Consider the following 10792-nt stretch of genomic DNA (forward strand, 5'->3'; position numbering starts at 1 on the left):
CTCAAATTTTAAGTAAATCAGTGATATCTTCCTAGGATGAATCTCTGAATTCAACACTTCCTTCCAAAAAAGTGGGATTTAAAACTGTCACTAAAAGTGGCAAGAATGGAAGAAAGGACGTTTCTCCGGAATGCGAACTTTCTTCCAAGGGTGAAATGAATAATTGAATCGAAATGAGCAATCAGTTCGATGCTCTAGACAAATATTCCGAACACCAAATCAAAGCAGCCTCTAGCCCAGGCTCTTTGGTTCAAGTGAGGAAGCAAAGAGTGCCTATCGTGGTCAGTTGTTCCGAATTTTGGGGGATTTAGGCAGGAGATCTTGAACTCCATTAGGGAAAACAAGGTTTCCTTCCAAATCGCAAAGAAAGGAGACTGTCGCGTTTTGCCGGAAACTCTTAAAGATCGCGAACTTCTTCTCAAACATCTTGAAGAGAAGAAGCACAAATGTTTTACTTATGACGACAAAACTGAACGTTTGTTCAAAGTTGTCTTGAAAGGTGTCTCAAGTGACTATAAATCACCTGAAGAGATCAAAAATGGAATAAATTATTTACTTGGATTTTCCCCAGTCATTATGAAAAAGAGAACCCAATCTAGCATTGTTAGGAAAAGGCTTTCTCAAGAATATTATTCAGTTCACTTTAATAAAAAAGAACTAAATAATATTGAAGCTTTTGAAAAAGCAAAACTTTTGTTCGATGTCCGTGTGGCATGGGAACATTTCCAGAAACCTGGAGGAAATTACCAGAACCCTACTCAGTGCCGTCGGTGCCAAAAGTGGCAAAAGTCATGGTACAAAAAATTGTCGCATGGATGCTAAATGCATGATTTGCGAAGGTTCTTGTCACGCCAAGGACGCCTGTCCAGTGAAGGAAGATACCGATAAGTTCATATGCGCCAATAGGGTCCTAAAGCCCTGTCCCAATTTTAGTGCCAAACGCTTAATTTTAGGTCAAAAACATATGTTTACTCAATTTTCTAATGTTTTCCGATAGTTTAAGCCCAAAAAAATTTTTTTTTATTTTTTTAAATTTTGTCACATCTTTTGGTTTAAACTCAAATTTTGAGTGTATTTTGTTTTCCGTCTCCCTTCCGAAATGTCAGAAAAGAACAACCCCGGTGTTAAAAAGTTGAACCCATGTGGTATTTTTGTCGACTAAGCGAACGTCAAACATGATCTCAAGTGTCAAGGTTCATTTATGGATCCAATTTTTAAATTAAAGTTTTAATATGATATATCCGTTATTTGAGCGAGAAAAAAATGCTAAAGTAGTTACAGTAACATGCTCTTTCGTGTTATTAAATGAAAACAAGATTTTATTAAACATTTTAGGACCCTATTGGGTCCTAAAATGTTTGATAAAATCTTGTTTTTATTCAACAACACAAAAGAACATGTTATTTCAACTACTTTAGCAATTTTTCCCGCTCAAATAACGGCTGTATCATGTTTAAACATTAATTTTAAAATTGGATCCATAAATGAACCTTGACACTTGAGATCATGTTTGACGTTCGCTTAGTCGACAAAAACACCACAGGGGTTTAGTTTTAACACTGGGGTTGTTCCTATCTGACATTTCGGAAGGGACACGGAAAACAAAATTCACCCAAAATTTGAGTTTAAGCCAAGGGGTGTGACAAAATCTAAAATAACATAAAAAAATAAAGATAATATCCGTTACGATAACGGTCGTTTCCGGAATTTGCTTGGCTGAGTATCGAACAATTCTCATTTTTCAATTAATGATCGCTTGATTAGGAAGGCGTTCAAGAACATTCAACCAAATGTAATAAATATGTAAAATGTCTCTATCCCCTTGTTGAAAGAAAATCAAAACTTTGTCTTAAGAACAAGCTTTTGATATTCAAACAAATTTTCAGGCCAGCCATGTTGTATGCTGTACCAATATGGACTAGCTGTTGTAATATCATGAAGAAAGCTCTGCAGAGAATTCAATACAAAATTTTGAAAATGATTCTGAAGGTTCCTCCCTGGTATAGTACCAATGAGTTACATAGAATATCCAATGTTGAAACATTGGAACAAATGTCAAATAGAATAATTAATAATTTCAGGCAAAATTCCTTACAATCTTCTATTGCCACGATTAATGCGTTATATGTTTAGGTTAAGTTAGGTTAAGTAAATTCAAAGCGTTTTTTTTCTCTTATAAGCAGGTGAAATCAACTCACCTGTAAAAAATCTGAACTGCTGCGGCAAATGAAATGTAATATGTTGTTGACAAAATGTTAATAAAATCTTAAATTTGTTTTACCAAATTAGGATGATAGTGTTGTCTAACACAGAACACCTAGATATAAGAAATTATTGTAATGTTTGGAATGATACTAATACCTACCTACCTTGATGGCTACAGCGTAGCATCACGCCATTGCCGGGCGTATTGTAGAGCTCCATCTTCGTCGGTCTTGGGCGAAACTTCTCCAGTTGCCCCGAACGTTTAGAGTCGCCAGGTCCTCTTCCACTGCGTACAGCCAGCGTATTCGTGGTCTTCCCAGAAGCCGCCGACCTCTACCTGGTTCCCTTCTGAATATTATTTTCGCAATTCTTTCTTCCGACATTCGCACTAAGTGACCAGCCCACTGAAGTCTGCCGTATTTTACACGATTGATAATATTCGCATCTTTGTACACTTGATACAACTCGTGATTCATGCGTCTGCGCCACACACCATTTTCGAGTTTCCCACCGAGTATTGTCCGCAGCACTTTACGCTCGAAAACACCGAGAGCTTTCCGGTCTGACTCTTTCAACGTCCACGCTTCGTGCCCGTAGAGAGCCACCGGGAGAATCAATGTTTTATACAGGGCGAATTTTGTTTCGGTTTGCAAGCTGCGGGACCTAAGCTGGTTACGTAGTCCGTAAAAGGCCCTATTCGCAGCCGCAACACGTCTTTTCACTTCGCGGGAAACGTCGTTGTCACATGTCACAAGTGTTCCAAGGTAAACAAATTCTTCAACAACTTCCTACACATCCCCATCAAACACTATCTCAGCACTTACACCACCATGCCTGACTCTATCTCTACCTGCAACCATGTACTTCGTCTTGGTAGAATTGATGGTCAGGCCTATCCTCGCTGTCTCCCTCTTCAGAGGCACGAAGGCCTCTTCCTCTGACCTGCGATCGATTCCAATCAGGTCTATATCGTCCGCAAAGCCAAGGAGCATGTGCGACCTTGTGATAATAGTGCCATTTCTTTGCACGCCAGATCTCCTAATAGCACCCTCAAGTGCAATGTTGAACAGTAAATTCGAAAGTGCGTCTCCCTGCTTCAATCCGTCTAACGTCACGAACGAGGTTGACACCTCGTCTGCGATCCGAACACTTGATTTCGAACCATCCAGCGTAGCACGTATCAGCCTAATTAGTTTCGCCGGAAAACCATTTTCAGACATTATCTGCCAAAGCTTATTTCTTTTCACTGAGTCGTACGCCGCCTTGAAATCAATAAACAGATGGTGAGTCTGCAAGTTATACTCGAGCGGTCTCAGTCTGTTAAACAGGATGCGCGACAGAATTTTGTACGCCGAATTCAGCAGGGTAATTCCTCTGTAATTGGCACACTCCAGTCTGTGCCCTTTCTTGTAGATAGGGCGGATGAGGCCATCCAACCAGCCGGTGGGCAATTCTTCGTCCTCCCATACCTTCAGAAGTACTCGGTGGATCGACTGGTAAAGCTGCTCGCTTCCGTGCTTGAGAAGCTCGACCGGGATCTCGTCCTTCCCAGCAGCCTTACAGTTCTTCAGCTCGCAGCTTGATCGTCATCATCTATGTCCGGCCTGCCCAACCTTTTTGAACCGCGGGCCAAATCACAAAAATAATTTCGTGTCGTGGGCCAAATTAAAAAAAAAACAATATTTGCATAAAGTCTGACAAAAGTAAATAAATGAAGTTCATAAAATCTGACAAAAATCAGTTGATGGTGTAAATTTCATTTGAATAAATCGAAAAACTGAAAATTCCTGCTAGTCATTCTGTTGGATGCTGTGAGAGTTTATTTCAAAACTATTTAATAATCTCTTGCAAAATATTTACGGTTTGAGTTGATTGAAAAATAAAAAAAAAGCGAAATCATCAAAATCTCAAGCGTGAGATTTGCGAAGCAGATCTCTAATAAGTTTGCTTTCACGGGAGAGCATATTGATTGAGATTTAAGTGTGAGTCTATCAACACTGCTAAAAAGTATTTACAGTAAATTCAGGCTAGAAGTCTATGGAGTTCTGGTAAAAAATCTGTGCCGATGTTATCCGTGATAATAACGCCCAGGTATAGGTAAAATTTATTTCCAGGATTCTGTGAGAATATTAGCCTATGATTTAGTGAAATTATGTATGGAAGCATAGCCCTTTGTCCATAAGTTTTGCTTAGGCTGCATTTTTGAATGCCGAAAGAAGTCGTATTAGAAACATGTTTGAAACACTCAAATTATGTGATAATCAATTAAAATTAAGTAGCTTAGAAGATTTAAAGGAAACAAAACAATTTAAATAAATTATAAAGTTGATATTAAATTGAAAATTAAATAATTTCTAATTTCAGGTTGGTGGGATAGTTAATGGGCCAAATTTGAGAAGAATCTTCGAACCCTGCGCGGGCCGCACAAAACGAGGTCGCGGGCCTGATGCGGCCCGCGGGCCGTACGTTGGGCAGCCCTGATCTATGTTCATCCTGTTCCTCGCTACATTTCCATTCTCACCGTTCAACAATTGCTGAAAGTGCTCCTTCCACCTGGCAGCCACCGCCGTTTTATCGGTCAGCAAATTCCCTTCTCGGTCATTGCACATGGCGGGCACTGGTACGGTATTGTGCCGCGCACCATTGACCGTTGCATAGAATCTCCGCATATAATTCCGGTTCATGCTTTCTTTTGCGTCAGCTACCACACTTTCTTCGTGCTGCCTTTTCTTTCTGCGGTGGATTCGCTTTTCTTCGGCTCTCGCTGCCCTGTACCGCTCTCTGTTCTGTCGGGTACCGGCCACAAGCATACGGCTTCTGGCGACATTCTTCAAGTCTGTCACCCTCTGGCACTCTTCTTCGAACCAGTCGTTCCGTCTTCGCCGTTGACCAGTGCCGATCACTTCCCGCACCGTTGTTGTCACAGCTTCGTGGATAGGCTGTCGACGTCTCCAGCAACGTTGACTCTTCCCAACTTCTCGTCTAGTTGCTGACGGTACTGCGCAGCTACCCCATCAGTCGACAAGCGTTGTATATTGAAGCGTAGCGTTCTGTGTGTTGCGGAACTCGTGACGCTGGATAACCGCGCCCGAATTTTAGCTACAACGAGATAATGATCCGAGTCGATATTAGGGCCTCGGAAGGTCCTGACATCAATGACATCTGAGAAATGTCGCCCATCAACCAGCACGTGGTCTATTTGGGAGCAGGCATCGCCACTCGGGTGTCGCCAGGTGTGTATGCGGATATTCTTTCGCGCGAAGTATGTACTGCTGATTGCCATCCCTCTAGCAGCAGCGAAGGTTACTAGCCGCAGACCATTATCATTGGTAACGGAATGAAGGCTTTCCGTTCCAATGACGGGTCGGAAAAAATCTTCTTTCCCGATCTGCGCATTTGCGTCGCCGATGACTATCTTGACGTCTTGTTTTGGGCACTCTCCGTAGGCCTTATCCAGGCTCTCATAGAACTCATCCTTCATGTCATCGGGCTTATCGTTCGTTGGCGCATATATGCTGATCAGGCTGTAGTTGAAGAACTTGCCCTTCATTCTCAACACACAGATTCGGTCGCTTACCGGTTTCCACCGAATAATTCGCTTCATCTGCTTCCCAATCACTATGAAGCCAACTCCACGTTCTGCTCTGTCGCCACCGCTGTAGTAGATGTGGTACTTGAATGAAGTGTTGGCGATGGGGTCCACCGCTCGGAATTCGCGTTCTCCGTTTCTCGGCCAGCGTATTTCCTGGATAGCTGTCACGTTCACGCCGATATTCCGCAGTTCACGAGCCAGGAGCCCAACACGCGCGGGTTCATTCAAAGTTCTCACGTTCCAAGATCCAACTTTCCAATCGTTGTCCTTTATTCGTTGCCGGGTCTGTTGCCGTAAAATCAATCCGTTTGCTCTACTTTTGCCTTTCTTGGTTGGTGAAGAGTCTTCGATAGGCCACCTAACCAGGGTTGCGCTCCTACATCGTGCTAGAGGGACTGCCTCCTCGATGCTGACACGATACAGCATCGTCCGCTTGTTCTTTACATGATGACCACGTTCATAGCCATCACAACCATCCACCTTTATCAGGGCTTTGGACCTGTAGCTCTGGTTCTCAATAGTTCAGTTTTTGCAGGCTGTTTGGGCACGTCAGGAGTTAATCATCAATGTTAATTTCCTTTTCCTGATCAGCCTAGATAGCCGCGTAGTGTCGGTAGCGGTTGTTTCAACTGGCTAAGAATTAACACTACGGACTGCCTGTTCCGGTGGTAAAAGTCCACCTCACAGGTGACCCCTAATTCATACGGCTTTAAGCTTACCGTGCCTAAGAATGAATGGTTAGGGGGGTCTAAATAAAACCTAGCCGCAAACGGAGCCTGTGGAGTTCCAGGGCGCCCTCTACAGTATTATGCCCTTCCTGTGCGACCCGGAGCAATGGTGCAGGTGACCTTGTGTTTCTCCGAGATAATCGGCTGCCCTTCTTCAGTCTCAAGCCTGAGGCTAAATAAGGGTGGGATTATTAATACATTGTAATTTAGTTTAAATTTTCACCTATATGGTTTCGCATTATGCGTTTTATGCAGTGTAATCTGTGCTTTTCGCCTTTGGCGACTTTTAAGAGATACCGATCTGGTTTTTGTTCGTTGCTGATCTTTTTCGTTCTGAGATTGCGAAAAGCTTAATCCTGCCTAGTTTGGGTAGTGGCTACGGCTAGGATAGCTTAGTTAGATCAATCTCCAGCATAAAATGTCAGCAACGACCAATCTTTGTAGACTCATGCAAATGGTACAGCTCAAGTGGCGCTAGTTCAAAAACCTTACTTTTGTGAACTTTTATCTAGGTAACCTAGTGGACCCAGTTTTTGCTACCTTCAGAAACATGAAATGGCATACTCGCGTGCCATGCCTCGTGCATGCGTGCTCGTAAATAGCGCTGACGTCGCTACACTCATTTCTGAGTTAACAACCAGAGATGTATGTGCTGTAACAATTGATATTTCTGTATGTGACCTCAATAGCTGATACTCATCACATCATCTGGAGCAGCTCAGATATCAATTTGAGAAGCTCCAGTCTGATGGAATGCTTAAGTAGTTCAAATCTTGGATTACTTATAGTAGGAAATCGCCTACATCTCTATATGAACATAAGAATGTAAATTCACAGACTTTGCATTTGTTATACTCCACAAACTGTGAATTGGTTGTGACCAAATTCCATGGATTTTCTCCGTCCATTGGAAATCCTAGTGATTTGGATGTTCCCACTTCCGGTGAATTGGGACACAATTGTCCTTGCTTCGAGTGATCTCAAAATTGCTTGTCACTTTGCTTATAGGAAATGTTCCTCACAACTCCCTTCGCGGGACGAGTGGACGTCTGTACTTTACTGAGCCACCCCAAAGGTGACTAAGTATTTAACAAATCTGTCAAAGCAGAATTGCAGTCGCTTGGTTACAACCTTAACTGGCCACTGCTGACTCAACTATCACATGGCAAATATTCAGTGTGTTGATAAATTTGTGTGTGATAGTTGTGATTCCGATTATGGAACTTCTTATCACCTGATATGTAACTGTCAAGTTCTCGCGTAATTGCGATTCCAATTACTTGGTAAACACTTATTAAGTGAAACTGATTTCAGTAACCTGAATCTTCAGGACCTTCTGTTATTCTTAACCCGCTGTGGTAATGAGCTATAGGCTCTCTTTACGCTCATGCGTTTTGCAGCGCCCTTTTTAGGGCGCTGTTCGAACCCATTGTGGTATGGAGCTACATGCTTTTAATTCGCTTATGCGATTTTCCCTCTTCAAGGGACCCCACTCCTATTTCCTCCCATCTTCCCCTTCCCTTTTCTCTCCCATCGGGTAGATGATGAAATAGGCTCAAATATGGCGATGGCACAAATCTCCCAAATGGCGGGGAACGTGCCTCTGGAGCCGGCCTTCTGATACCTGATACAGCATCGTCCGCTTGTTCTTTACATGATGACCACGTTCATAGCCATCACAACCATCCACCTTTATCAGGGCTTTGGACCTGTAGCTCTGGTTCTCAATAGTTTCAAGTTCTTTCGGACATGCTCTTATGGTGAGCCGTCATGCGCTAGCGGTGTTGATACTAATAAAGAAATAAACAAAAAATAAAAAAAAGAACTAATAAAGAAATAAAAAAAAGTGATATCTTTTTCTTCCTGGCGTTTCGTCCCGACTGAAACAAAGCCTGCTTTTCAGTTTAGTGTTCTTATGATTACCGTCCACGTCTGAGATCTATCTTTGCCGATTGATCATTTTTGCATTTGTATATCGTGTGGCAGGTGCAAAGATACTGTATGCTCTATGAAGTTGGGGGTTTCTTTAGAATTTCTAGCTGTATTAAGGTGAAGATTGATCAGTGACCAATCGATTAAGTTTTCAGCTTCAACGGATGTTTGGTTCTCCAAATCCGTGCTCTTGAAAATTTGAACTTTGGCTTCGATTCATCTTCACCTTAAGTTTCCTGGTGCTTCACATGCAAGGGTAGAAATCAAAATCCAAAATCATGATTATGCACCCGGATTATGATTCCAGTGTGTTTTCATCTTATGAAAATACACCATGATTTGGACTCACGATATCATGCACTCAAAAAAATCGAAACTTTAAGGCTACGTGAAAAATCACGTAGAACCTGAAGATGATTTTTTCAAGAATTTTCCTGACATACGTAACCTAGGGGGAGGACTAGAACATTTCGGTTGTTCAAATTGAACAGAAACTTTTCCACGAGTGCTAACCTTTGATTGTTTGGTTGCCTCGCAGGAAACCACAGTAAAAGTTCAGCCTTAAAATACTTCACACAAATCTCCATCATTTCGGTGTAAGCAATTAAGCCAATAAATATACTAAATCAGAAAGTTGCTAGCCGTATGTTAGTGAGAAACATATTTCAGAAAAGTTGTAAAATTCTGATGCATAATTTAGACCAAGTACAACTTTTCTTAACAGTTGGTGGTCTTTGTGTTATATAATTTATATAAAAATTTTTAGCGTAACGAAATAATGACCATTAGACTGATGCAAATTTTGAAGTTTTTGCTCCCCTATGCTTAAACGATGTCAATTATGATGAAAATGATCCTCCCAAAATTTGAAGTGATTCGAAAGAAATTTGGTTGGGCACACGATATTTGAAGTTTATATGGAAATTACTATGGAAAAGCCAAATCTTTTGTGTCCAATCCTCTAACTGCTCGTCATAATAATATATGGAAAAGTGAACATACTCATCTTATGTGAAAACTTCCCAGCTACAACTTTGCCGAAGACCACATTTCGATGGGACATAAGGATAATTTGTTATTTTTGATTACAAAGTGTAAATCATGCTGAGATGATCATTCAATTACTTTCAGAGCAACACTGCTTTTTTGCTGTAGAACATAGTAGCCTGGATTACTTTGATCTATTCTTTCCGCCAGGAGCACCACTGTTGCCTGTCGAACAGTTGGTGAAGCATGCTACATGCAAACCAACTTTATGATGATGAATAACAATTTATCCTGAACACAAAAGATTGGCATTGTCCATAGTAATCTCCATATAAACTTCAAATGGCGTGTGCACAGTCAAATTTCTTCCGAATCACTTCAAACTTTGGGAGGATGCTATTTAGGGGCTCCTGGGGTAATATGCACTGTGGGGGCAAAACGCACTTTGTCAATTTCTCTGAAATAAACGAGTTTTGAGAGAAAAACACTATGCGGATTGATGAAACGTTGCAAATTGTTGACACCCTGAGAATTTCATGCATTTTGATAAACTTAACAGGGAGATAGAACAATAAATTCGAAAAGCACGATTCTGATTTAACTTTTCCGATCATTTCACTTGTTGTTTTGAAAGCAATGAACTGAAAATTTTTACAATCTTACATCATAAAACAGATGATTAGAGACTGGGTATGTTGTTAACGACATGAGTTGGCGAAATAACACAACGATTTCTATTTTCCACCACATTTTCTGATAAGCGCCCGGTTGGGGCAACATGCACTCCATTAGCCGGGGCAGAATGATCCATTCCAAAATAAACTACAATCATAAAAGTTAGGTCATTTGAAGTCTTTACTAACGTATTTATGCACAATTGTATCATCTTGTAGACGAAAATCGTCCAAAACTCGTATTTTTACGATAAATAAAATTACGTTTTAAGCACGATGGTGCATCTTGCCTCATTGTTGTGGTGCATCATGCCCCTTTGTTTAGGTGCGTCGTGCCTCAATGTTGTGGTGCGATCTGCCCCAAAAAGCGGTGCATCGTGCCCCGCATCAATCTTAATTCACGCAAAATTAGTGTTTGTAAAAAGTTAAATTTTCCAACTATCTAATGTAATTAGGATGAAAATTCGCTCAACACCATGTAGGCTGAACCCAAACCAACTAAATTCGTGTATAAAAACACTACATACATGTTGTTTAGAGTTCATTTCGACACATTTTCCTTAAGTGGTGCATATTACCCCAGGAACCCCTACATAATTAAAATCGTTTAAGCATAGGGGAGCAAACATTTCAAAATTTGCATCACTCTAATGACCATACATATCTAGGCACAC

Source organism: Aedes aegypti, chromosome 3 (genome assembly GCF_002204515.2).
Source record: "Aedes aegypti strain LVP_AGWG chromosome 3, AaegL5.0 Primary Assembly, whole genome shotgun sequence".
NCBI lineage: Eukaryota > Metazoa > Arthropoda > Insecta > Diptera > Culicidae > Aedes > Aedes aegypti.